At 44.1% G+C, this 25386-nt stretch overlaps 1 long non-coding RNA gene across 2 annotated transcripts in view; it reads right to left on the minus strand.

Annotated features, from left to right (window-relative positions):
• Positions 1–25386, minus strand: part of LOC115598744 — a 50775-nt gene that overhangs the window by 15592 nt on the left and 9797 nt on the right. The window contains exons 4-7 of one of the 2 annotated variants that reach the window (XR_003987883.1): positions 4955–5131; positions 2704–2783; positions 1970–2033; positions 893–1001 (exon numbers count right to left, since the gene is read on the minus strand). This is a non-coding gene — a long non-coding RNA (uncharacterized LOC115598744). Of the gene's footprint in view, positions 1–892; positions 1002–1969; positions 2034–2703; positions 2784–3889; positions 4016–4954; positions 5132–25386 lie in introns of those variants that run through there. The other variant, XR_003987884.1, reaches the window with a different exon arrangement.

The raw sequence follows: 25386 nt of genomic DNA on the forward strand, positions 1-25386 counted from the left end.
CCATCTTAAATAATTTCATTTCTGGGATCCCAACGAGGCTGCTATACTGGACAGATTATAAAACTTACACATCCTTTAGGCTTAGCAGGAACAGTGTTGCCCCTGTTCTAGTTTGAGTGACATTATCCTGGGTCTATTCAAGTGCTGGTGAGCAGAGCTGAGCCCCAGGCTTGGCCTCAGCGGGTGCTGAGCTATCAAGTCATCTGGAATAAGAGTCTCATTTTCAGAGCAGTGCAATTTTCTCCACAATGATGTTATCTTTGTTCCTCAGTTTCTGGCAGCAGAGCTGCTCACACATGCTATTAGCAGATGGCAGAAGACATACATGGAATTTGCTCTCAGAACATTTCTTCCATTCTTCCTCCCAGACTGAAGAAGTGCAAATTCAAGGTAAAAGCATGCACTAACCACAGCCCTCTTCTAAACAGGGCTACAGACAGTTAAAAGCAGACTCCAGTAGAAAGCTTTCAATCATTTCAGTCTCTCTGCCATAGTTTAACTACTCAGCACATACCCTCAGTCAAAAATGCACGGAGTGCATTTTATAAAGCCATGCTCCTCTGTGCCCTTATGTCAGCTCCTTTTCAGGATTAGCTGTTAACAAGCAGCAGGCACTGCAGGAAGGGAGAGAACTTCCATGCAGCCTCTCCAGTAAGCTGAGGCACCCATCTGTGCCCCATAGCCAACTGCTGTAGGCTGGCAGAGCTCTGGAGCACTTAATGTAAACCAAAATGAACACATAAATTTAAGGATCAGGCAAACAAACTGCTGGAACAGGTGTAAATTCAGAAGCATGGATGTGTGCACATTGTTCAGCCCCCAAAAAGAGGAGGCAGGAGCCTGACAAATGCCCCATTGTCCCATATTTATGCTACTATGAGCTGAAACTAACCTGGCCTTCCAGCAGAGATGCTGCCTGAGGGTGTCTGGGAGCTGTTGCTGTAACCATGTGCTTCAGTGCTCTCCTGATTCACTGTTCATTTTTGATCTGGATGTCTTGTCTAGGAAAAAAAATGGCTCTTTGAAAAACCTTATTCAGGTTTCTTCTTTCATTTATAACAACGGATTTTTTTTCTACCTCCCTAAACTGAGGCAACTCCTGCTCAGAGTTGCTCCTGAACCTGATGGAAAACAAACAGATGCAAAACCATATTTCTGAGACCACCTCCACCTTCAACCCTTACTTGAGCTCCTAATTTTCATGTTTTGCTTTTTCCACAAAGGACAATTTTATTCCAAGTTCATGAGCTCATGCTGAGAAACAACAGAACATTTCCCAAGCCCCAGCACCTGCTCCACATCTCACTGTGTCCCTGACCACAAGTCCTTGGCCCTCCCAGCTACAGGAGAAACAGGGTACTGGGTCCAACCTGTGCTCTGGATGAGTGCTGTGAGCACCAGCTTAAACCCCAGCACACACACACACACACACACACACACACACACACACACACACACTGCACCAGGCTGTCATGCTGGTGCTCTTGACTTTCTACCTTGCCTCAGAGAATTTGTTCCTTTTGTTACATAATGCAGACAGGAGGCATACTGACTGCTTTTGCTCATGCAAGTCTTTAAGTTCCAAGATTATTTAAAATAATTGCCTTCCATACAAGATACTTCCTATTGCACACGGTGCTCTCCCACCAAAGATGGAAATCCCATTCCTCAGTTTGAAGAAGTTTCTTCCACTTCTCAAGTGCTACTGTTTTCAGACTGTATGAAGGACTGTGTCTGCACATCAATGCATTCTGCTGGCAGTTCAGAGCAGAGGGACAGCACATAAAATGTTTCTTTGTGCCTCTGCCAGTACTAATCTACTGAAGTCACACTTTTATGTGCACCTGGTTGTACCTTCCACTGAAAAGAGTACATGGTAGCAGCACTTTTGTGCCAACCATGGAATTTATTTCCTTAAAAAAGTATTTTCCCTAAAGCCCAATAGAGATTGCAACCCTAGATAACCCACTTGCTTTGTTCCAGTGTTGGGAGCAAGAGCTGAAGCTGCAGAGAGGGCATAGCCAAGGGGTCTCCTGTGTGCAGGGCATCCAAGGGCACATGGAAGGAAAAGACACATGAGGAAAGCAAGATTTTTGTTATATTTCTGTTGTACTTGAGGAAAAAAAGATTTTTTCAAAGTTAAGTGCAATGTAGTCTACAATTCCTTTCTAAATCACAAATTCACTGAATGTTTGGTTGGAAGAAACTTTCAAGATCATCAAGTCCCACCTTTGACCAACACTGTAAGTTCACCACTAAACCACATCCCCAAGGACCAGGTCCATGAAATGCATGAAACCACTTGTATCTAGGCTGCCCATATCTCACATCTCTCCTGTGTTACTTTCTTTTGAAGTTCAAAGCTACTTTCAATCGCTACATTTATTTGCCCTTTCCTCCCCTTGAAGCAAACATAACCAGGAAAAATCCCCAGCGAAATTTCTCTCCCTCCCAAAGTTTATTTTCTCATTTGCACTCCTCCATATATACTAAGACCCCTTTTCACACATGGGTGAACCTAGAAAGTCATTTGGAGTGGGAACCACATGAACCAGTTCAGTGAACATCAGGTAATTGTGCCTTAGAGGCCTTTTTGAAGGTCAAATATTTCTGGGTAATTTTTCCAGCTACTTTCTTTGTTAAACAAAAGCCCACATAAACCAGGAAAAGAACAAGGTGGCTTTGTAAAAGTCTCGAACTCACTGGCCCCATGGATCCATCTGTTCCATGTCCTGGCACCATCTCCTCCTGTTTTCTTCCCAAGATACCTCCTCAAGAGTCACCTGCTTGGGAAAAATCTGCGTTGTTCACTGCTGCCCTGAGAATGGCTGAGGTTTGCAAAGACTCTTCTCACTACATTCTTATACTTCTAAGCCACTTACAAGCTTTATCTTTGCACCATGATATGAAAAACAATCTAAAACCACTTCTGACATGCACAGACTTGTGCAGCCACCCAGTCAAACAGGAAGCCACCTGACAACTGTAACAGACACAAGATGGTCAAATAATGCCAACATTCATACAAAAATAGACAAAAAACATCAAACAAAATTAAAGAAACATGTTATTCTTTAGTAAGTTCAATTCCAACTACAGAAGTAAATGATTTGTTTAATACTATGCTCTGGAAGCACACAGGGACTTTGCAAGATAAAATTTCTATTTTAGGAGTGATTGTAATTTAATAAATCAGACTTATTTACTGAAAAAGAATTTGTAATCAAGAACAGAACGATGCCACTTCAGATGCAAACTCATTAGAAGTTTTTAAAAGGCTTTTTCAAATTGCAAAACCTAGTACAAGGCTCTGGTTTGTGGTTATTGCACAAGGATCTGCACTTCTACTGGAAAAAAGTTGCACAAATCAAGCTGATTAAAGTGACTCTCCTGTATCAAGCTCTTCAGGAGAACACAGACTGCCTTGGGTTTTAGATGCTGTTGAAGACACAGGGACATAAAATTTGTCTGAGGTTCATCTGTCCCATGAGTACCTCCAAGTGCTGTCACTATCAGCTTCTCAGGGGAGGGCAACTCAAGTACTTGGGGCTGCCTTGATCACTTGACCCACATTCTTGCCAACTATTTCAAAGATTCTCAGTAGAGACCTCAAAAACTTTTCCAGTCTTCTGGAAAGTTTTCACTATTCCCAACATCTTGCAGACCATGAAGGTACAGAAATGATTGCACAGGACAGAGTGTTCCCAAGTGAGGGTGACACACAATGCATTTGTACAGAAACACATGTTCTTCAGGAAAGAAGTGTGTTAATTATTTCTAACATTATAGCTCCATCACATGCAGACAACCATAGTTTTCTCTACTGAAGTGCAAACACATCTTTTCATCAGTCTTTTCTGCGTGGTTAAAAACCTGCTGCTTGGCATACCATGCTCTGCTCCCTCTGTGCCTGCTTTGACTTCTGGATCCAAGTCGAGATCCACTCCAATTACATTTATCTTATGCTTGGAATTAAATATTTCATAACATGCTCATGGGGACATATTTTGAGAAAATATGAAAATCTATAATTAGAAAAACATAGAGACCAAAACATTTCAGTATTCTCAGACTACAAACATGTTGTTTGTGGCCATTAATAGCAGTCTAAAACTATAAAAAAACATGGTGGAACATTTGCAGTGTTTATATAACATATATATATAGCATTTGTTAGAGACACATTGTCCTTTAAAACCAGCTACATTTAATAGTTTCTGGTTACTGTGTATATTTGCAAACTCTAGTGAATCATGCAATCTGAAAAATGCTGGGAATAAAATAAAAAGAGCATGGCATTGAGACACTAGAGCTCAGCTTGCCTCCCGTCACCCCCCCCCCCCCAGATATATTTAATTTGCACATTGCTTAGTGGTCTGGGGTCGAAATGCAGCCCAAGATGGAAGAGATCTGGTGGTGTCTCTCCAGCCTGCACCAGCAAGCACCCTTGGGGCAATGCAGGTGCTGGGGTGGTTCTGGCAGGGACGGCAGGAGCCTACACTTAGCAGGAGCAGACCTCTCCTTATCTTTAATATCAGTAATGTTTTATCAATTATTTCAGCTGCTCCTTTGTGGGAGAAGCACAGAGAATTTGGCTGCCTGAAGAGAGAAGGTTCCTGTAGGGAAAGCAGGCACAGACCCCCCCAGGATGACTGCTGACCACAGAACCTGGCTCAGAGTGGAAAGAGAGAGTATTAATTAGGATTAAAGGGAAGTAACTGGCTTAGTATATGACAGCTGTGCCAAAGAGAACGCCACATTTTCTAGCTGCAGTCCCTACTGTCATATCTCTGTGCTATCCTTTGGCTATTGGCCAAATCATGCTGGCTGTAGAATATTCTCTGTTATTGTAAATTACTGGAGAGAGGCAGAATTGTCTATATTTAGGCCACCAAGTCCCCTTGCCTTAATCTTTACCCCCTCTTTGGTTTAGCATTTTGCTTTCTATTTTTACCTCACATGTTCTGCAGCAGGTCTGGATGCCTGAAGAAGGCAGGCCATCCCTTCCCCAGAAGAATTAATGACCATGCCTGTAGTTTGTTTTCCATTTACTTCTTTTTTCCTTTCTTCATGTGTGGGTTTTCTTATAATGCAGACTATAAAAAAATGCTACAGCCAGGAAACAGAAGACCTGAAATGAAAAGCAAAAGATAAATCAAACAGTAGAAGCAGCCAAGAAGGGGTGACATTTGTGGTGCAGTTTTGCCCAGAATTTCAGCCACATCTGTCCTTGCTTAAGATTATGAAGGTGCATTTGAAAAAGAAAGCTAAGGACTTGTGGATGACAGACAAATCATGACAGCACAGTTGCCAGGCTCAGACAGGAACAATAGTTGCTGGGTACCTGCTGGGTTCTCGCAGTCAATGGCCCACTCAGTAAAAGGATGGTAAAAACTGGCCAAATAAGGTAGCCATTCAGTTGCCATGGTAAGCCAGCTTAATTTCTGAACATCTGATCTCCACCTGACTTGAATCATGGGCTAGTGGGAGATTGGTGTTTTCTGTTAATATGAATCCTGGTTTTCATTGATTCATCAACTGACCAGAAGTCCACGGGATGACCTGGAGTTACTTTCCTTCTGACAGGGCTGAGCCTGGCTGGTTACTGCCTCCCCAAAATCAGAGAGCAGCTGAGAGGCTGGAGAAAGGATCAGGACTGCACCAGGGCTCCGGGTGTTTCACTTCAGATCTGCATCTTGCTGTCAGCCTGAGCCTGACTGCTCACCCTCCTTCCTCCAGTTCTCCTCAGCAGGAACCCAGTCTGAGCAGAGTGCTTTTCACTTCCTCTGGCTTTTTTTCAAAGCAGGAAAGATACAGACAGGAGCACAGGCATGGAGAAGGGAAGAAACATCTTTGGAAAAAAGCTCCACAGCTGCTGGTGATATGGAATGTACTTTAAACATGGTCAGTGCACAAAAAATAGCCCTCTGGAAAGAGAGGAAAAAAAAAAAAGAAAGAGAAAATATTATGAAGCATCTCTGAGCAGCAGTGAGGCCACTCCAGCCCCACCAGGAACAGCCAGCAGGTAACTTGTGTACTCATCTATCTCAACAGACAAGAGCAAAGGAGACAGAAAACAACAAAGAAGGTATTTTCCTGGGAGCAAGGAGCAGCAGCATAGCAGTCTTAGGAGACCAGCACCCAGAACTTCTCTTTCCTTGCAAAGATGCTTGCAGGTCCTGAGTGTTTTTAACTCCCCCGGGGTTTGCTGGTCACTGGTGACAGCAAACTGGGCAGCAGGGAGAGGCAGGGAGAGGTGGGAGGGAAGGGGCAGAGCACAGGGAGGGTGGGGAGAGAAATTACTTCAGAGCTGGAGCTAATTTTGTAGGATCTGGCTGTCAAACAAAGAACCACAGTGTTTTTAAAATTCTGCTTATTGAATTAAGTCACTCTCCTGCCAACTGGATTACTTCAGCTGGCTGAACAATCTGACACCTCTTTTTAGAAGAGAATTTGCTGAGATGCCCAGCTCGGTGTGGTGGGTACCTAACACTTGCTCTCGGGGAAACCAGGGCTGAGAACAAAGCTCTTTTATGGGAAACTGCTAAAGGAGTCAGAAAGGGCTTGGGATAGACATTAAAAGAAAACTCAAAGCATTTCTGTTTTGAAGCCTAATAAAATCATGGATGGGTACTTTTAGTCTAGCACTTTTTAGACATTCGTATTAATGAACAAAATATGCATTATTTTGCATTAAAATTTTAAAAATATAATCTGATTATTACGTATTAATAGGTGCTTTTGAAGCACAAGATTTCTCCTTGTTTTCTGAAAATGTTGTTCACAGAAACACTCAAAATCAGACTCCCTATAGCCTGGAGTTGTGGCAGTGGGACAAATGCAAGCACACCAAGTTTTGGAAAGTTACAGGCCAGCTCTGGCTTCTGTGGTATCTCCGAGACATCAAGACTCCTTCTTCTTTACCTCCAGGACAGCTCTATCAGTCTCTGAGCGCCTTTTCATTCCTCTGAAATGCAGTCCTGCTTTCTTGCCCACTGATTTCTTGCTCAGAGCTAAAAGAAAGTGTTTTATCCCCAGCTGATACTTTCAGTGTTAAAACACTTGGATGCTATGTGACAGCATTAAACCCAAAACAACATAGCTAGGAAGAGCTGGAAGCCTTTGAAAAAGAAATCTCAATGGCATTTTTTGGGATACCACCTGTGTAAGAGGTTGCTGCTCTGGAGAATTCTTCAGTGACTTTTTTTGTATCTCAGGTTCGTTGATGGAAATCATCAGACTTCATTAGATCAGCCCATAACTGCCCACAGGCAGAGAGATCACAGCCTTTGGATACAAGTTTTACCTATCTCTTGAATTAAAACTAGGTACTCAACTGGCATAAAGACCAGCACAGATGTATTTAGACCAGGCCATGATTTTAGCTTCAACCTATTCTCAGTGACCATAATCTGATATTCCTGAGACAGCTCCACTTGATGGGGATTTTGAACCAGCTTAGAGCAACCAACTTACAAAACATGCCTTCAGTTAAGGCATGCACTGTTCTTTAATTAACAATAATTCTTATGATTAGTGTTCATCTGACAATGGGCCTGGTGCAATACCCCTTTACTTGCCCCAGAGTAAGCATGAAGTAAGAGTATGAGTAAGCCCATACTCCTGAGAGTAAGCCAGAGTGTGGGCTGTAGGAACAGCAACAGTGTCCATAACCTTCTTTCACTCCTGGAAAGGGAGATCCCTGACTCCCCCCAGCTCACTGGAAGGTGCTGGTCATGGGCTGCACCACAGAGAGCCCCACACCTCCCATACCTTAACTGGAACAGATCTGCTTTTTCACTGAGAACAGACAGCTGCTGTTTCAGTGTCCCCTCAGGACATCATGTTCTCCAAAGCAAGGCCTGGGGACAAAGAGAATCTTTTGAAGGCTCTCGTTACTTCTGTGCCATATTTCTCATATCTGATAAGCCTATCTGTGAAATTCCAAGCAGAGATGGTTATCTCCTCTTACACAAATAAGTTGGGCTAACGTTACTTTGGTACAAACCTTCTGTGATACATTTCAGTAAGCAAAGAACCACTTAAGTGCTACCCTTGAGGAAATACTAGCATAATGTTTCACATCTGTCTCATTTTGACTCTAATGAAGACTACATTTTGTACCAGCTCTGCCCTTTTATCATTACAGTGTGCTTTTTCTTTCAGTAAGCAGTTACAATTCTATTTGCTAGTTACTGCAGTTACCACTTGGAATGCATTTCTCTTGGGAATCAGCAAACACTGGGGATATTTTATATGAAAGAAACATTTATGAGATTTTGTCAAACAGTACAAAAGGCATTTTGTGGATTTTTGGATTTGGACAGGTCCTGTATATTTATATTTCTTGATAATACTCCAGAGTACACCAGAAATTACCAACTGTGCCTTGGAAACTGCACCAGCCCTGTCAGGCTGGATCCCAGGTCAGGGCCTGTTGCCTCAGGCTGTCAGTCAGCTCCAGGCAGGCCCTGCACCAGCCACACAACATTAACTCTGCCTTACCCATCAGAATGAACAATGTTCTAATGACGGACCAAAACTGGTGATTCTGGACCAGCAGAACCAGAAACTGCCCTGCCTGCTGCCTTTACTACCTGATGAGGTCCTCACCTTTTTCTTTTAACATGCACGTTAAAGGGCAAAAAAGCAAAAACTCTCTAGCATTGCCAGCAAATATCCACTTTTCTACAAAACATGTATTAGACCAGTCTAGGCTAAGTTTATCATAAGTCTTAGATCTCTGCATGTTGCTCATTTCAGTGCAGAACCTAGAGCTAACCACAGTGGAGACAGAAATAGCTGAGGACGAAAAACATGGGAAGAATTTTAAGCATTCACCACTAAAATACAGTATATATTAAAAATGCTGTCAGTGTTTACTGCTGAAGTCAAGAACATCCCTGGATTTAAGCTTTGTTCTATATTTCATGCTGAGTTCAACAATAAATATTTGCTTATAAGAATATAGTTCAAAAGTTCAGAAATTTTTAAGGCCCCTCAAAAAGTGCTTAAAACAACCCCCTAAAGCAAAGGCCCCTTCACAACATCCAGAGCAGACTGAGGTTATCATGGGGAGCCATGGGCTCACAGACTGGCTGCAAGCCTGCTGCACAGAGTACTGCCTTTGAAGAAGTGGTTTATGAAAGAGGGAACCCATCAAGAAACCCAGGCTGAGGGGCTGAGCTGGGGCCTCCCTGGATGTTCTCACCCTCTGTGGGCCAAGCCCAACACAGGCCAAGCTTTAGCCCAGGGGATCACAGCTTCTCTGGCCCCCGGCAGGACTTCACCACCAAAAAGTCTCAAGGTTCAGAGTCATCCAGGGAGACTTTATGGGGAGACATCCAGCAGGACCAGAAACTGCTCTGGCTGTGGGGATGGCTGCTCTGCTTCAGGAGAACTTCCCAAGTGCTTCTGCTCCTGAGGGAGGTGAAAAGCCTTTCAGAAAGGGAGCCTTCACAAATTGGCCTTTTCTCCTGTTATGCTCATTTGCAAAGCAGAACAAAAGTCCAAAATGCTGGGGACCAGGAGAATGAATAAGCTTGGGGTTCCCCCCTTCACTTTAAGAAATATTTAAGGAATGTTGAGTCTGCCTTGATTTCCTCAAGGGTCTCCTGGGGCTCTCAAGTATGTAACTTTTCCCATTGCTTCCTCAGTAACCGTGCTGACTTTCAGGGCTAGAATTTCTCATCTAGAATACAAACCAGCAAAACCATGGCTTCCTGCAGTAGAAAAATCTGTTCTTTATTTGTCAAAGCAATATCCCTCAGAACCAAAAAGACCAGCTCGTTCCTCCCCTCCCTGCATAGCCCATGGACACTCTTGGGGGTGACTGAACCCCTCCTGCACCACTCACCACTCCACCAGCCAGGAAAAGCCAACCACCAAGGCATGGAAAGTCAAGTCTTTCAGAAATGTCAGAAAGATGAGGAAATCTGTCTTACAGGCTTGCAAAACCCCTGAAAATGTGAGTGCAGTTTGCAGCAGAAAGGAGAGGAGATAAGAAACAGAGTAAACTATTCAAAGTGAGGAATAAAATAATTTAAATGAGGAATGCATGGATTTTTAGAAAATAATATATAGATAGATATTATCAGTCATAAAGGCTGCTCTCTTCCAGAGTGTACTGCTTCTCACAAGACTGTAACTTGTTGGCTGGTATCACCTCTAACACCTGAGACAGCAAACAACAGCTAATCCTGACACGGTTTCTGTGCTAATGACTGAAGCAAGATAACTGGAGTCCCTGGCAAGCTTCCCATTTAATTCAATTAATTCCAGCCAGGCTGTGGTGATTGTACCAGTCAGCACTAGAGAGAAACAGATCCCTGGATTCAGATGGTTAAAAACCAAGGAAGTCTTCCCCCGGCTGCCTGCTGCAGCTGCATTGGGGCTGAGCTCAGGACGGGCACTGGGCAGCCCCAGAGCAGGGATCCCAAGGCCAGCAGCAGTCCCACAAGCAGTAGCCACGCAGCAGAGCCCCAAACTATCAGTTTCTCTCACCAGAATCTCGTCATAAGTCTGCTTGCAACACTGAAATGAAAATTATGCCATGGTTTTGTCAAAGCACTGACTATTTGGGACAGTCAGTTCAAGCTTTTTTAGGAAGGGGTTTGGTACCTTGGAATTCTGATAAACATGAAAAATAAATGAACCAGGTAGAATTAAGCTGCAAGAACAACTGGTGTATCCTATCAGCTGATTCAGTTTCCAGGTCTGTGTTAGCAGAAAGATCCTCTCCAAGTATTTTTGGTTTGCTTTCGAATATTTTTCCACCTTAAGCCCCAAAAGCCTGCAATATATTTGCCCACTCACATTACTTAGTTAGGAAGTTTTGAAATAGAAAGAGATTTGCATACATGTTTCCTTGGTGGTGCTTTTGAAGTGTTATGTCTGGGGTAACTGGTAAGATCCCTAGAAGTCTGTATACTGCCAACATAAATAGAAAGTATATTTCAGGATGGGGGATTATCCATTCCTTGAAAGGGCTGTTGCATACCACTCGCTGTCATGCATGCTGTCAGTTTCTAGCAGCAGGTTTTTTTGAAGCTCAGTCCAGCAAAAATAACACTCAGGCTTTTCTCCTGGAAAACAAAGCCTTCAGACCCTCAAAAGAAGCGACAAGGATTCATAAGTGACCAACATCATGGACATACCTCTCTGAGCCAGCAGAGATTTCTGAAGCTTCAGAAAGTTCTGTTTTCTTTGTGGAGAACATGATATGGCACTATATAAAAAAAAACAAACAAGGGCCCTTTAAAACATTTCCAAATGCTGTCCTGATCCTCCTGCTGGGTGTCAGATTAGAGGGAACTATACAATCCACTTGAAGCAGCTGCAGAGCAATGTCTAAAACTGCATCACCTGCTTGACAGAAGGAGCTGACAATAGCATTAGCATGAAGCTAAAATTAGAGGCTTAATTGAGCTCTGCAGTTACTGAAATTAATGACAGTTCAGCAGTTCATGTCCCTGATTTTTCTTGACTGACTGAAATAATCATAAAATCAACTCCCATTCATGAGGAGCTCCCAGCTCCATGAGGAAAAGCCCTGACAGCCTGGCATGCCTCGCACACGGGGAGCCTGTCTGGCATCTCTGCCCTTCCGAGCAGGTACCATGGCAGGGCTGGTCCTGGAAAGAGATTGTGTGTCCACAACTCAGCACCTTGTGACAAACTGGGATGGATGCTATTCTCTGTGCCATGGCTTGGGAAACATCATTAACCATTACTGGTAAAGGAAGAGGTACAAGGTATAGTACTCTAGAAATGGATACGTAAAAACAGGGGCAAGCCAACAGCAGAAGGTGATGAGAGAGAAGACAGAAACTGAAGAGAAGCCAAGCTGTCAGTTACAAGCTGCATCTCTAGTGCCCTGGAGTTAAGAGATATTATTATTCTATTATTCTATTAGTGCTGAGTTCATCTCGTCGCTGGCAACAAAAAGAACTATTTATTCCTTTACTGGGACCATTCAGAAATGAGAACTCAAGAATCGGAGAGCAGGACTAGCCTGCAGGATGCACACCTGTGAGCACAAATGTGAGGTGTGTCCTGTAAGACACTCACCAGCTGTCCTGCTGCTGCTAGGGCTGGGATGGGATCCCCATGCCAAGTCCTCTGCTCTACTGGACAGCTAGCTCAGTGCCACATGCTCCTCCTCGAGCAGAAACTTGGTTCATAAGCTAGGTCTAAAAGTGAATTCCATTTTTTTTGCATTAAAAATTTTGGGATGCAGATCTGGTCCACTGGAGTTGCATGAAATCTGAAGGAAAAAAATTAATAATTCTGTAGTTCTTGGATAACTTAATGCAATTAATTCTTCACATAACAACTAAGAGTTGATTAATATATAGTCTGAGTATAGATTTACATTAATATTACTGTCAAGACTACTTCCTTCCCAAGAAGCTGGTCCTGCCTTGACCTCAGCAAGTTTCCTGTGTCTTTGCCACTGTGTTCTGATGTGGTGTCCACAGCTGCAGGGTGAGAGCAGCAGGGACCTGGTCATGAGATGTGGCTGCGTGGTGGCATTTGGCCCTACGTGCAGGCAAGTCTGGAGGTGACATCGGGCTTGTGCTGCTGCTCCAAGCAAACCACGGAAATGCTGAGACTAACAGCTGTGGAGGTGAAAGCATCTCCTGCCAAATACCTGCTTGGGGTATCAGAGTGAAAAAAAGGCCCAGCCTTTATGAACAGGTCTTGTAAATAAATCAGATGACCTTTTAACACCAATAAAAACTATAGAAAGGAACAGGAGCCTCCATTGGCCTCACTAGAATATATCACACATTTTAGGCAGAAGAAAATGCACTCCATTTGATTGTGTATGTTATTTACAAGTTGAGGGGATTATTCTTTAAGACCCAGAATGAGAGACCTGTAATTCTTAACACTCTACCATTACAGCTGCCATTCACAGCACTGAAGAAGTAAGCAATTGCTCTGTTTCCATCTGAGAGAGAGAAAATGTACTGAAGACCTGCTGTGGAGTATATGGCAACATGCAGGCTCCTGCAGGCATTCGCTGCAGGTACTCTGTGTGTGCCCTTCTGCCCATGGTGTCCTCACCTGCAATTTGTGGGAGATTGGTAAGAGTTCTATTTTTGGTCCATTGTGGTGCTCAACATTTGGCATTTCTGATCCATAAATACATCCCCTCAGGGCAGTACATTTGGAAAAGCCACAGGGTACTCCCGCCTCTGCTCATGCCTGAACCCTTTGATGGCTGAACCAGCCCCAGAACCAGCCCTTCTTCTGTTCTTCCCTCAGCATCTGCCTTGGTTTCGGTCCAATAATTTTAATGGTGCAGATGTTGCCCGTGGCTCTTCACAACCATCTCCCAGTTCTGCTGCAGCCCACGTGGAGGGAAGGAGCATGGTATCAGACATGTTCTCCACGTTGGGTGTGGGAGGGCTGCCTGACCAGCGGAGCTGCTCCTACTCCTGGTGGGATGAGCAGTGTGTAACTGGGTGCACTCACCACACAACCCCCTGCAGCTGGTGGGATGTCTCATCTCCTCCCTTCTTCCTACACTTGCTGCAGGCATGAAATGTTCTCAGGCTCCCGCAGCTATCCCCTGGGGTATGCCATATCTACGTGTTGCTGTCCCCTTTCACATGCATTTCCAAAAAGCCACAAAATTCCTTCCTCTAGGATACTCTTCTTTGTGCACAGCCCATCCAGCAGCATAAAGAAACCCAGCTAAGATGGCCACAGTAGGCAACGATGTGTTTTTAAGACTTCACTTGATATTCAGAGATACCAACCATTATATTTAGGTAAAATAATAAATTCAGCCCTACTTCCAATGCAACAAGCCTAACTTTTTCTTAGGTAAAACATTTTAAATACTCCTTTACTTTAAAATTCTCGCTTTTCCAGGAATAGAAATGTTGCTCTACATTACAATACAGACATCTGTTCCTTCCAACTTTTTTATCAGCCTTTAAGGTTAGAGGACTCTGACTTTATTTTTCAAATCATCCATGTGTATTATAAGCAATTAGGTATTTTTGTATTAAAAGTTTACAGTTTGTGGCTGTCCCTTGCTACCCCAGGTAGTGAATGCTGTTGGAGGTACCCACTCCATCCCAGCATCTGGAGGGGAACACAACACGCAGGACCACCAGCCTCTAAGCCCAGCTCTTCAGATGACATCAGGATCTGCCCATAATGTCACATTCATCAGTGTCACAGGTGGTGGCTGCTATAATCATCACCAAAATATTTCCCTTCATTAAGTATCTCTGCAGAGTCCCACGGGCAGGAAGATGACTGGCTCAACTCTCCAGGAGTCTGAGGAGAGCTGTGCTTGGAATGAAAGCTTAGACTTTGGGCTGGAAACATCTTCTCTGGAGCAGTAGCAATCCATGCAACTCATGTCACAACACGCTTGACAGCAGCAGCTGAAGATCCCCATTTCACAAGTGACTGAATGTTATAATGCAAAACTAAACACTCATGTTTATGGCTGCGACAGCCTCAGGGGCTCGTCTCCCTTCCTGTCTCTTAATGTACACGAATTATCCTCCCAAATAGCTTCTTTTCTGTCAACAACATGCGCAACATCTTTCCAAAGGCAAAGTGGAAATCCCTGCAAGTATTTCTGGTGCTGCTTCTAGCCAGAAATAACAGTAATCTGATGCATGAGCAAATTGCATTTCTGCTGCTGAATTCCATTGTACAAATAACTTTGCTTTGAATAAGTTTGGCAACAGCGAAGCACAGGCTAATTTTACTTATAAGGTGTGAATCAAAGATTTTCAAGTTTCTGCATCCCAGAAAAGAAGCGCCTGCAGCCTCTCCCACCGCTTGTAACCATCAAGAGAAAATGTCACAGTTCAGCTATTTTAGACCCAACTTCAAACCTATTTGCTGCAGCCCTGCAGGTCCCCACCTCCTGCATGCTCTCAGGTCCCGAGGGTTGTACGTACATCCCTGGTACGTGGAAAACATGGAAAAACAACAGCACACAGTCTGCAGGAGCAGAGGGTCCTCCACCTCCCCACAGTCCAGGGGATCTGGGCCACTGAATACATGGGCAGAATCTCCTATAAAAATCAGTATTGGGCATGATTAATCTTGCTTAATTATTTCTGTACACTGCCACTCTGCCTGATGGTTCATCTTCTGCACAGCTCCATGGCAGATCACGGACATTTGTCAAACCAAATTGTTCCCTGACAGTCTGCAGAGACATGTATTTGCCATCTGCAATCTATTCCTCCATTTCTGGCACACATTTTCACTGCTTTCTTTTGAAAGCTGTTTCAGATTTCCACGGGCTTCTTCATAACCTCTACTAGCAAAGCCTCACACAGTTTAATTGTTGACAGCTGTGTCATGAGCAGTATTTTATGCTTTTGTTGCTCCTCTTGCTGAATACGTTTGAGTTACTCCGTCCAGGACTGCTCAGCTGTGCGAGAGCCCAGGAGCTGGAAAGCAGAGGATGACTTCCCAGAGTGTGTTACTGTCAGGTTTAATTGTTATAATTTTACCAGGAGACTTGCAGCTCCATATGTTATAACTCTGACAAGTAAGCATTTGAGCAAAGAGCTGTGAAGCTCTGAAACTACAGATTATTGATAAGCAAGTAATAGAGTTAATTAGTATGAGCACATTACATACAGTTGTTACAGAGCTATGGGTCCTCTCACAAAGGAAAATCCAGTGCTAGTAACACATTAGTTAGAGTTAGGAGAACTTGCAAAGTTGTATTTACCCACACATTTTACTCAGCACAGTGCTACATGAGAAGTACTAGGATGAATAAAAGTGATTCCCCCCTTTTCCTCTCAAGGAATTTGCATTTCCATCTCACAATAAATATACTTCCAGCTAAAAAAATAATTAATCACTAATGAATTCTATTTTTTTTCCTGGACAGAAAAGGGACTGCAAGTATCTACAGAAGATGTGGTATCCAAGAGCCTATCTAGGAGATGTGAGCTTGTGGTAACACTGAAATACGAAAAATACTGGGGACAAGACTGTTCTCTCTTTTCTGCCATGCTCAACTCAAATCTGAAACATCTCTTCATGTAACTCGAGATGAGCTCTCATACTCAAGTAACATAAGTATAAGCTCTTCCTGACATCAGTGCAGAACAATTATCAGTTAAGCTTTTTTGTGGAAATTTAGGAATCCAGGCACTTCTGATGTTCCCTGCAAGCACAGACAAACAATGCATTTTCACTACTAGCAAACCACTTGCAGAGAAAAACTAGAACTTTTTACAAGTTGTCTTTGTTTTTTTTGGAATTAAGTTGTACACATTGTCCTTTAGGAGCTATTCAAACTGGCCAGTAATGGCTATATTTATCATATATCTGAGGCCAGCACAAAGGGCACTTTAACAGTGGATCTTAATACAGCCTATTACAAAGATTAACATCAGTAGAAAACACCCACTTATGAACTTGCACGACCACTACAAAAAGCATAATCTGAATATCAGCAAGTAGGATTACAGCTGAAATCTCGAGGACATAATTTACTTGCAGAATTCATATCTGGACCTCAGCTCAGGGCTTGCACCCCTCATTCTTTTCCTATGATTGGTAGAGGAGGGACACAGGTTTCATGCAGGGTCCAGTTCCTATATAAATGCCTAAGCAGACTTAGACAAGAAAGACTTCCCTGGCTATCTAAGATTCAGTAAATTCAGAAATTGCAGCAATAGCCGCAGTGGCAAATCAAGCAAAAAGCTGCAGTGTGCTTGCAAAAAGAACTGTGGAGCTTGCTGGAGCTTTTCCCAGCTTCTGCAGCTCTAAAGCAAGCATTGCCTGCAGCCCGCCAAGAAATCCCTGCTTTCCACACCTTGTAGAAAATGAACCCCCTCCTGACAGGGAAATGAACCAGAAATCAGGGTCAGTTTCTGGTTCTGCTCCTCAGCCTGCATGTGCATGTAGTAGTCACTTAATTTCTATGCTTCTGTTCTCAAATCCTTTGTCTGCACTGCCTGCTCAGTGATGGCTGAGAAGGGACTGTCCCCTGCAATGTCCCTGCACAGCACCCGAGGCAGGGAACTCCATTGGAAGTGGAGGGCACTAAAAGCCACACGAATAATGAAATGATGAAAAATAATAACAAAAGACAAGTAGTGCATGGTGCCCAGCAGCTTTTCTGCTAGGAAGAAGGCCTTTCGAGTTATTTTTGCCTTCTCTTCATACAACAGTAGATGGAGCTCTCCTGTCACTGGCTCCAGGAGTCCATTAATGTCTGCAGTATTGCATATCCCAGCACTGTCATTACCCTGTCAGCACCTGCCAGCACTGCTGCATGTGACGTATCCCTGCCGGTCACAAAGGAGGGATCTCGGGCTCCAGGGCTGCCTGCGTGACATCATCCAGCAGTATGGAATTCTCCCAAACTTGGAAATGACAAAAATGTTTGATTAACCATAATATTGCTTTTCCTTCACTGCATTGTGTAATATTCTTCCTTTCTTTTGTAAACTGTTGCCAGGATGACATGGAATTCAGCAGTTTGGGAAATGAAAGGGCTTCTTTTGTTTTATTTTATTATTATTGCAAAATAAGGAATGACGAGTTTTGCTTGCCACATTTAGAGAGAACATATATAAAAACTGTATCACGTCTGTGAACACTCAAGACTATATTATCCAGAGGATTTAAAGGAACCAAAGTCAAGGGATCTGTGGCCACTTTCTGAACCACTGCTTGCAGATCTAACGTATGTAAGAGTGGGACAGAGGAGAAAGAATACTTATGACAAATTAAATGCCTCAGAGAAGTGAGAACAAAACTAGGCTGCCCTCTTTGTGATTTGTTGTTGTTTTTTTTTCCCTTGGGGGGTACATCCTGCTCTGTTCTGCTGCACATCCAAGTGCAGGCTTGACTTCAAACAAGAGTAATCACATGCTACAGACTGCCAGGGAAGGCTATCTTCAAAGCCAGAGTCCAACTTGTTATTCTCTGGAAACTTTGTGCTATAAGCAATATATAAAAACATAGCTTGACTTTTTAAAGATACTTTGAGGTAGATTTCACGTTATGCAAGTAAGAAAACTGAGAATACTGTAGAGTTATACGAGATGCTGGAGATGATATTTGCCAGCAAGGTAACTCAATATACATCTATTCTGGCATTCAATAATTAAAGAGAGACCCCCCAGTGGATTGCTGCGTGATTATATGGCAGCAGCAGCTATCCACAGCCACAGAGCAGTGCCAGTACCTGAAGATAGGCTCTGGCAACTGCACAAATCTTCATGGTCAGGCACTGGAACACAAGCAGGTGGGACACTTTTAACAGAAATGATTTTTCATTTCTCTGAAGAGAATTTAGCACGAGGGAGACTGGATGCCCATCTCTGAAGACAGGGATTTTCTGCTGATTATCTGAATAACAACTGACTTTCTGCATTTCAGACTTCATCCTGCCTCTGATTCTGTGAAGGCACAGAGGTCTGCTCAACAGGATCTGTGCTTCAGCAGTAACAGAGCAAAAATATAGGTAGGGACTTGGAGGTTTGGTCTTTAATAAAGAGAAGCCAACAGCTGATAAATTAAACACTTCAGAGAAGTGAAAGTTAAACAGTCCTGCTGTCACGAGGGCTGGCATATGGAAAGCTGCCACTGAGCTAATAATAGAAGTGTCTACTGCAGCAGAGAGGGAGGTCCCAGTGTCCTAGAGCAAGCCATACCCTGGATGATGGGCAGACAGCCACTAGGCAGTGCATGTTTGAGGAACACATGCTTGCTGCCTTCCTGCCAGCCACTTGTCTCCTGCAGCCATACAGTCACACACAACAGCACCACTTGGGACAAAAATCAGGTTGGGCTGTGCTCTCCGGGCTCCTGTTTGAGCAGAGGAGTTTCCTGTAGCCACAGAAGCACAGAAGGGTCCTTCACCAGCACACTGCCTGCTCAAGTACAACTGCTTTACTTCAGCAAGAAATGGTCAACTGATCATTTGTCCCACACTTGCATTTGCACATTCTGGACACCTGCCACTTTCTCCAATTACTTCAGGCATCTACAAAGAGCATAAAACCCACCTGGGGGCAGAGTCTTCCTCATCCACTCCAGCCTGATCCCCACATCATTTCCTTGTGTGCAGTGGAGCAGGGCTGCTGAGAAATGGGAGGAGAACCAGGGTCAGGAGCAAAGCACACAGGTATTACTTGCAGCCAGAGATGGAAAATGATTTACAGGCAGGTGGTCATGAAGATAATCAATAGGGCTTGCACAGGGTATTCACCCGTTAATGAATGACAGGGGAAAGCGACTCAGGATGGCAGAACTGCAGACAGACAGCAGCCAGGATACTTACATTCAGTCAGCTAGAGAGAAAGCAACTCAAGCAGAGACAGGAAAACCAAGAAGTATCTGTATGATTTGCTACTGTATCTGCCAGCAAGATGGGGCATACCCCATGCTGCCCTAGGAGGCACATTCAAGTGAAACATACATCACCCACACGTGTGGCTCTCTGAGATGGCAGACAAGGTTGATTCACAGCACTCCTCCTAAATAGTGTCCTACACTCTGTAAGGCAGATAGCTGACATGAGATAATGGGCACTAAAGAGCAAGAGTGAGATAAAGCACTAAAGAGAAGAGGGAGATAAAGTGCTGGAGAGGAGATACACACGAGCACAGACACATGCAGAGGAACCAGCTCTAATACCATGCACAGGCAACTCTGGCAGTTTCAGCACTCAATCACTTTTCCTCCCAGAGCATCTGCCCGTGCACTTAAAAGACTTTCAAAGGTACCAAGTTGTGGAAGCTTTTGTCCACATCAGTACTGAGCAAGCTGGATACTAACGGGGAAACTGAGTGGAGACAGAGCAACCCTGCTGATGTTAAGGACTCATCAACTTAGAGAAGAGCAGCTCCAGAAGAGTGAGGGTGACAGGGAGAAGCTCCTGCTCCCACAGAAGTGAAAGGAAGCTCTCCAACAAGTTTCTTCGGTGTCTGGTTCTGTACACACTGACATCAACTGCAAGGGGTATTTGGTAGCTCAAGGTGATGCACCATCAGTTGGGTGATGACTACAGAAGGGATAATCAGGGCATCTTCCCTCTGACAGAAAGACAGACCCAAGGCTTTTCACTGTTAGTATATGCTCCCATAATATACCCTTTGCCTGTGACTGTAGCAAGGGAAAAATAATCTCAAAAAGAACCTGCACATTTTTCTAATTAATGTTGCAGTGATTCCTGGCCTGGTCAGATCACAAACACAGAGACTGTGTGACAATTTTGTGTCTCTCACTGCTTCCAACACACAGAGCTGCTGTCCTCCACATATGGAAAGCCTCCATAAGCACCATTTAGCTGATAATTTCATCCTTACAGAGACTTCACCTATCAGTATTGCATTATTTATAAGGCTTTCATATCACGTCTGATTGGGACAAAAGAGTTTCAGAAAGCTCAGAGCTGCAACAGGGGAGTTTACCACCATTCTTCTGCTAACATCCTTTTGAGCTTACCAAAGCAGGAGGTCTGATTCCCACAGGTCTGACTACAGCGTTTGTCACCAGCTAGGAAGGACAAGGAATACAGGGGACTGACCGTGGCCACAGAAAGACTTTGGGCATGGTACCCTGGCCTTTGCTACCTACTGCTCCCATATTGCCTGTCCCTTTAGACTCTCCTGCTGACACCTTTGGTCCCTTCAATCTCCTGCCCTGATTTGCCTTGAGCACTGTGATACAGCAAAAGGTGAAGAGCAGGGGGCAGGCAGAGGGAGCACACGGAGGACTTGTGCCCTCTGACTCCCTCCCTGCTGTTCCTGGGAAGGCAACACTTGACCACACATAGCAATGGTGTTTATACCACACAGGGCAGCAGCTCAGGAATTAAAATAGCAGCAATGCTGACAGTACTCATCAGTCTTAGAAAAGAAAGGTGATGTGGAATTGGCTTGTTCAGCTTTTCCAAGACAGAAAACACGTCAACCCATTACCAGCACAAACATTCTCTGCCCGGGCCATTCTTTGCAAGTCACAATTCTCTGTATCAGGACTACACAAATAAGGAAAACCACAGCACTTGCTTTGCCATCTACAGAGAGAGCTCAAAATGCAATAAAAATCCAACCTCTGCCTTGCTCTTCGTGTACTCCCTTTGCTGTGTTCCAGGCTATGGATACACCAGGCTTCCCAGTGCAGCAGGACAGGCAGCCTGACGTGAGCAGGGGCTCCTGGGCCAGCGAGGGCTGCCAGCCACAGCACCCACAGGAGCTGCCAGCCAGCATCAGGCAACAGAAATTCTGAGTTTCCTATCCAAATCCATTAACAGCGGAGTAAAGAGGCAAGGAGGAGGAAGGGCAAACAGCTCTCTCAAATTCACGTACAGCACTGGCTTAAAACTACCATTTTCCAATTACTTTTCTGCTTTATGGCCCTTATCACAAGAGGAAAAATGGAGGCAAGATGCAGAGAGCAATCAGTTTCTCTTTCAGCTTCTCATGGGTTCATACCAAACCAGAGCTTGGATCAGGGACTCCCCCAGGAAGCAGCAGAAAATATGCTCAAAAGCTTTGTAAAAAAATGTTTTTACAGGACACAATTTTGGAAATTACAAGATAAGGGAACAAAAACATAACAGCTTGAAAAGTACACCTGTTGGGAGGTTCCTATGGCACTTCAGAAACCTCAAATAAAAGTTATGACTTCATAATGTTAATAAGAATACCTTAAAGGCCAGGAGGGCACAGACAGCTCCAAGACAGAGCATGCTGCCAGCACCCTGACCTGCATGGGCAGATCTCCTCTGGAGATCCTCCTCGTCCCTCCAGCCATGGTGCCAGCAGGACCCAGCAGTGCCACCACAGTCAGTGACCTGCTCCTCTGCCCCAAACCCCAGCAGTTCGTGCTCCAGCTTAACAAGTCTTCATTAAGAACTGAAATATTCCAGTTTTTCCTGGGTGCGTGATGCACACTCAGCCCTGGATAATACTGGGAATACTAACAAGAAGGTGGCAGTGAAGGCCGCTTCCCTTCCCACAAATGGCTTGAACTTGTGTTTTTGTGTTAGCTTTTGGTTCATTTGCTGTACTGTATATTTAGACAATGACTTAGTTACATTTTTCAATAATCACATTCTTTATATTTCTCATTAAAAGCTGCCTCAAACAGTTCTGTCTGCATACGTGGCTTTTGGGGTGTCAGGTACCTGTGTTTGGCCAAATTGCTACAGCTTTTGTCTCTTCACTGCAAGAGGTTTTCTGGGGGAAGCAGCATTCCTGTAACGAGCTGTCCCTAAGCCCCAGCAGCACAAACTGTAGTTTACTGTAACAAACCCACTGTTCCACATTTCTTTCCAACATACAGTATATATAGCACAGAGGTTTCAGCAGCTGTAATTTACTTCATGTAGAATGTGATTTTCTTTCTTTCACACACCAAGCACCAACATGCACAATAACCCAGCAGTCCCTTAACTGAGCTCCTGATTTTAGAGGCTATGGTGAGGTCTCCATCCTCAGTCCCAGGGTGTGACAAGGATCAGGTATTTATGTATGTGAACACAGTGCACAGCTTGAAAACATGAAATCAAAAGGCTGAGCTTTTATAATAATTTGGTCATCAAAACATGAAAGCAGGGCAATATATGGGTAGAAATCTAACTTCAAATCACAGTAAATGTGTGCTGGTTTTATGGGTATCCACCATCAGCGTGGGCCTTGAAAAACACTTATATGGGATAAAGCAGCTCTGAGGACCCATGGTTTTCCTTACCACCCAGACACAGCTGTGAAACAAGTAAAGCAGCAGCTTTGGCAATTTACCTTCCGGAGTTTCTTAGGTTATTAAGTAAGGAGATGAGAGATAACCATGGCAGATATCTCCCTATCTGCCTCTCCTTGGCTCCATACCCTGGCCCTCTCAACCAAGTGTTTCTTTTTTCTTTCCTCCAGCCCTGACTTCATGTTACTGCCAGTTCTGGTTTTCTTCCCAGATGGCAAACATTCATCTCCTGGCTACATTCAATTGCAAGAAGAAACAAGCCTTCTGCCTTGCTCTGCACAGTAATAAAGCAAATGACACGAGACTAAAGTTCACTGCTAACCATAAATGCAATTAATACACCAGCTGAGGGACCAGAGCTGCAGGACAAGCTGCTCTCAAAAGTCTCAGTCCTGTGGGCAAAAAGCAGAACACCAGTTTCAAGAGTATTTTACGTGGCAGACAGCACACCAAAGGTAGATGAACATAGACCCAGCATGAGCTGCTCATCATTTCCATGAGGGGAGAGATTTATCTTGTAGTGCTAGATATTAAAGTCTTTACAGTCTGACACCTACCCAATAAACTGAAGATAAGAAGACACGGCACACATGTAGAGATTATAAAGAAAATCCAATAAAAAGGCAGGTACAAAGCCATCCCTAACTCCCCTCATGAGAACCAGAGCAAGGATGGAGGTTAGGTCTATGTTCAGTCTGAGTCCCTGAACCATCACTTTGCTCCTTCCTTCAAGGGGTTCTCTCCTGGATAAACAACACCCATCACAGTGCAGGTCAGGAACTCTCTTGTAAGAGGCAATGGCAAAAGCCAGCATAAGAGCACAAAAGTCTAAAGCCACCAGATTAAAGTCATTTGAAGACACAAGCATATATGGAAAAAGCCTCTGGTTTAAAACATGGGTTATAAAAGCCAAACAGTTGTGCCCAGTGCTGTGATCAAATGCCATCCTTATTCCATCAGAGCTTAAAATAGGTTTAGTAACAAGGCAAACAACTGTAAAAATCTCAAGCTGCTGCCAAGGGCCACGCAGCAGGCAGCAACTTTGTGCTGTTTCAGCTCACTTCCAACGACTGTGGTGTTTGTAGAAGCAAAGCCTCCATTATGATTCAGGAACACACTGAGCTGAGGCAAGAACTTCACCAGCAAACTACGCGCTGCAAAAGGATCCACAGACCACAAAATTAACCCAACCTGGCCACAGCACAGGCACGTGCAGCATCCAGAGCTGCTGGTAGACAGGTGAGAGTCTCCTTATTTACCCAATTCACAGGACAAAAACAGGGTTCAGGTTCATAACTTGTGATCATCCCAGATCCTCTGAGCTCCCTGTGTCAAGACCAGGTAGTCCTCTTATTTTAGCTATTGACTACACAGGCTTTGCCAGGGCTGGAGGCTGAGGCTTTGTGACAAGCCCCAGGCACTCGGTACATTCTGTTCAGAGTGCCAAAGGCACTGAATAACCACTTATATTTGCATTTCCCTAAACATAGCCTAAACATACTGCAGGCAAATATCAGGAATAGGTTTAGCACTAAAGAGCACAATTGAAAGCAAAAAACACCCATCAATAATTTGGTACATTTCCAGAAAGACCAGAAAAAGCCAGTATGAAGTAGAACCACTGAAATGATATTTTTGTACTGCAGCAAAAAAACAAAGAATATAAAAGTCAGAGATGTTTGCCAAGAACTTGAAAACCTATTTTTAACCAGTCAGTACATTTTATGAGCTTATCTGATATAAGATAAGCAGCTAAATACCATTTCTGGGGTTTAGACTTTTTGCTACAGACGTGTGCAATCTCTGTTGCTGCCTCAGCCTGGCTGCTTTCCTCTGCAGCAGCAGAGACAGCTTGCAGAGAGGTAGCCAGCCTTACAGCAGAACTACTGCATTATGAATCAGATCATGTTCACAGGGAAAAAGGCAGGCTGTAGTGTTCAGGGTGGGCTAGAGAGAGCCAAGAGACTTGGGGTGCTATTCTTGGCGTTGCCAACGATTTGCCGCGTGACCTTGTGAAAATGACTTCATGATTGCACACACCAGCTCCTCAGCCTCTTCATGTTAAACATCAGTAGTACTGCAAAACACCCCAGAGGCTGCTGGCTTTAAGAAGAAGGGGAGAAAAAGAATTAGACTATGTGAAAAAGAAAGGAAGTAACACTGTGCATCTGAACAGTCACATTTCTGATTTCAAAGGCAGTTTGGATGGTGTTTGGAACAAAGGCTCTCACCCAACTGGTACAGATAAATGAAGTGTTAAAAAAGAGCAGAATGCCCTTACAATTATTTGGTCCCCCTGGGTGTTTGATGAGGCAGACATTACTCTAACTGAACGCCTGTGAGGTGTCTGGATGCTGTGGAGGAAGGTGTCTCTGATACACCTGGCTGGATTCCTCCTCACAGCATCCCTGTGCCTGGAAATAGGGCACCAAGTGCCGTGTTGGTGTGCAGATGGTGACAGCAGAATACTCCCATGGTTCAAGCTAGCCCATGTCACTGGATCTGGTGATGCATGCCAGTGATTTCCTTAGACAAGCTCTGCCTGGTAACAGCACAGGGTGCAACCCAACCGTGGTGGAGAGAAATTCCCAGTCACACCTGATGCTGCACTGATCCCTGGGCAGTGTCTCGATGAGCAGCACACCGGTGTGATACAGC

The sequence above is a fragment of the Calypte anna genome, chromosome 9 (genome assembly GCF_003957555.1).
Source record: "Calypte anna isolate BGI_N300 chromosome 9, bCalAnn1_v1.p, whole genome shotgun sequence".
NCBI classification, from domain to species: domain Eukaryota; kingdom Metazoa; phylum Chordata; class Aves; order Apodiformes; family Trochilidae; genus Calypte; species Calypte anna.